At 30.2% G+C, this 3,726-nt stretch overlaps 1 protein-coding gene and 1 long non-coding RNA gene across 2 annotated transcripts in view; one reads left to right on the top strand and one right to left on the bottom strand.

The window, feature by feature from the left end:
* Window positions 1-3,726, top strand: part of LOC108742870 (phosphatidylinositol transfer protein alpha isoform) — a 17,821-nt gene that overhangs the window by 7,083 nt on the left and 7,012 nt on the right. The gene's annotated exons all lie outside the window — the stretch shown is intronic.
* Window positions 281-654, bottom strand: LOC112905421. The gene is made up of 2 exons (XR_003231764.1): window positions 457-654; window positions 281-360 (listed from the first exon to the last, which is right to left on the bottom strand). It is a non-coding gene; the product is annotated as an uncharacterized LOC112905421 (long non-coding RNA).

Below are 3,726 nucleotides of genomic sequence, written 5' to 3'. Positions count from 1 at the left end.
TAGTAAAAACAGCTGCTGTTTTATCTAAACTTATATTTGATAATTCTAAAGCATCAATTACTCTTTCTGTTAAATACTCGTAATGACTAAGGTTGGTTAGAACTTTGCAACAGTTATTTGAAAGTCCTTCTTCTGAATTCAGAATGAAATCAAATAATTCCTTGCAAATGCAAAGCCCTGAACTTTCTCTGAGGTTTAGTAACGCTTCAGCACCCTTCTCTTCTGCTGATACATTTATTAATATTAAAATAACTAGATTGTGCTTCTTATTCTGCTTATCTTTAAGTAATTTTGCTATGACAAATAACAAATTTGGCTGCTTTATAAGAGCTTCTAAACCTTCTTTGTGTGACGTTACCGCTGAAAAATACATATAATATATCTTTTTCTATCATTAATTGCTTTAGGCAAGTATTTTGATGGATAAACAAATAATAAATTAAATTATAAACCTACCTACTATGTCTTCTAACCCAAACATTAATTTTTTGGTACTCATTGCTTACGATAAACTGTGATAAACTCAAATTGAAATATATTTTAACAAATTGCACACCGTAATAAATGCATTTAGTTCAGTTAATATACTTATTCATGCTGAAATAAATAAATCATGCAGGTGATTTTAATATTTAACTAGACTATTTTACAGGTTATATTATTACCATAGATAATTATTACAATAGAAAAATTGGTAGATATCATTGAGCTAGACCACAGATACAGGCACAGTGTTCCCCATAGATATACAATTAGTAAACGTCGATGGTGTTCCCATCGACGTTTACTAATGGACATGCCTTAGCCGTCAGAATTGTGATACAACAAAAGAAAGAGATGGAACGAAGTTTCGGACAATATCTATCTCTCTCACGATAGTGCGTAAGCGTGTCAAGAGATAGCACTAGTCCGAAACCATACGCCATTTCCCTCACTTTTCGAGCCAAGAAATTATTACAACGACATACGGTTAAGGCACGTTCATTAATATATGTCTATGGTGTTCCCCTCCACTTCAATGGTACATATTTATTTACTGTAGCTAATAGATACACAAATTCACCAAGGTTGTAATTCACAGAGAACAATTGTCACAAGAGTTTAGACGGAACACTTAGGTGAGTTCCGAATATATCCGAACGCTGAATAATTTTAAAAGAAGTGGCAAGATACTCAAAATGAAAAAAAGAATTTAGCGCAACCAGTGATTTAGTAGACTAAATTTAGTAAGCTATGGTTGCCTCAAGTTTTGTTTTTATTTTGAGTGTTCATTTTCTTAAATTCATTCAACGTTCGGTTATATTCGTGACTCCTTCGGTTTGACGGTTAAACTCATTCTGAAAATTATTCGTCTCTATGGTAGTAACTTTTATTACTAATGTTTCTATTAATGGTTCTATTGTGGTTATATAACCATAGATAATAGTTATATAACCATAACCTCTAAAAACATTATCTGTGGTGTATTTTAAACGTTAATTGTTGTGTGGTTATAAAATGGTTTGCATTTATTATGTATTTATTACGATGTGTAGTTTAATATATTTTGATTTAAGTTTATCGTAAGTAATAACTAGATGGGTTCCAAAAATTAATGTTTAAAGTAAATTAAAGTTTACAATATGAGTTGATTAACTGCATTTTATGTATAAAAATCCGCAGATACTAATGATACTAATTAATAGCGAATGGTATATTAAAATAATTTTTTAGCTGTAACGTCTCATAAAGAAGATTCAAAAGTTCTTATAAAGCAGTTAAATTTGTTATTAGCCGTAGCAAAATTGCTTAAAATAAGAAAAATAAGAAGCACAGTTACATTAACATTAATAAATGTATTAGAAGAGAAGAGTGTTGAGACGTTACTAAACCTCAGCGAAAGTTCAGGAATTAGTATTGTTAAAGAATTATTATATGTAATCCTCAATTCAGAAGGATTTTTAGAGCACTTGCAAAATTGTAACAGTTTGGGCTTTTAACCTAAAAGAGTAATTGATGCTTTAGAATCATCAAATATAAGTTGAGAAAGAATAAAATAAAAACTTGATATTTTTCTTATATCAAGCTGTGCTGAAAAACTGTTTAAATGTTTTGCTTTACCTCATTCATCTCTTTTAATTTCTCTTCCCTCCTTATTTTGTTTAATTTAATAAATAAATACGTAATTGAATTGTATTGTAATTTTGAAATATATACTATAATAATTTTAGTAGTCATTGTATGACAATAAGGAAAACTGCTACTGGTTGAAAATAACAATAATTGTTTTCAACCAGTCATATTAAAGATTAACTCCTAACTAAAATATCTACCTTATTTCAGGATCTTCATCCCTTTGTTTATCTTCAGCAAGATATTGTAAATCAATGGGTAATTTATCATTATCCTCTTCATCAAATTCTGTACCGTCCGCTAAAGGTAACAGAAGTCTGGGTAAAATGTCCACATTCTCACTCAAAAGCCATTTATGAAAGTCCGTTTCAAAACAACAGTTTCGTATCATACCTTATTAAACATAAGAAAAAACAAATAATAGCAGGATATTTGTTAATAGAATGTTGCTTCTACTAACCAACAATTCCTTTCCTACACACGAGACTTTCTGTGTACTCAGTGTATGGTAAAAGCCGTTGCAAAATNCCAATTTAATGTATTGTAACATGTAGATAACCCGCCATACCCAAAGAAACGTCAGGTGGCCTATTATACTTACTGGGTTTCCGTGATTGCGTCATAGATATAATATCTAAGGATTGCGCTGATTCTGGAAAGAGATTACTAGCGCAACCTAGGTAACCAAGTATAGGCCACTTAACGCTTCTTTTGGGTATAGTGGGTTGCCTACACGTGACAAGGGGGTTGACTAAATAAAAGCAATTCACCATATTGGGGAATCCGCCATATTGTATCTATAACATCGTCGTCACATCAGATCCGTCAGATATCTCACACCTAGCCCACTAGGAAGTAGCCAAAATGATTAAAACTTTGAAAACAATTTTTAAATTATGTTTTGACTAGAGTAAGAGCAAGCACCTGAAAGATAATTATTTAGACATGTTTTGAACATATTTTAAAATACTAATTTGTAGTAGTAGTACTTATAAATCATAGATTCGGTAATAGAAACACTTTAAAATGTTGAAGTATTCTAAATCGGGTAAAAGTCTATTGGGATGCGATTTACTGTTGTTTTAATGTTTTAATTTGCTGTTAATAAGAAACAGTTGAAGGAGTTCACATATTTTTTAATGAAAGCATCAAAAGACAATAATTTTTTATAAACATAAGCACTGTCACTATATGCATCTACGATTTATGTATATATACAAAAAGAAAAAAGTGTTTATATTGACAAATATTATGGGGTAATACAAAGTTAATAATAATACTGAGTAAATCAATTCAAATAAAACAAGTACGTAATAAAATAAAAAGAGTAATTAATTGCACTCATATTTTTTTGTATGGCTTCATATGTTCGTGTTTTAGGTGGATATAAGAAAAGTGTCCATTAATAATCACTAAGCGATAATCTCATAGTAAACTAAAAGACAGTGGTGTTACAAAAACGTAAATACCTGTCAGTTTAAAGCAATCATTATTATTTGTAACAACAATAACTCGACATTTTCGTTCCTTCAGGGGTGTGTTAAAAAAGAACTTTTTTCCCTATTTCATTTTGATTAATAATAATTGAATTATCTCACAAACCTAGTAGTGCCT

The sequence above is a fragment of the Agrilus planipennis genome, unplaced genomic scaffold, assembly GCF_000699045.2.
Source record: "Agrilus planipennis isolate EAB-ADULT unplaced genomic scaffold, Apla_2.0 scaffold371, whole genome shotgun sequence".
Classification (NCBI taxonomy): domain Eukaryota; kingdom Metazoa; phylum Arthropoda; class Insecta; order Coleoptera; family Buprestidae; genus Agrilus; species Agrilus planipennis.
This window is presented reverse-complemented; position numbering and strand designations above follow the sequence as displayed.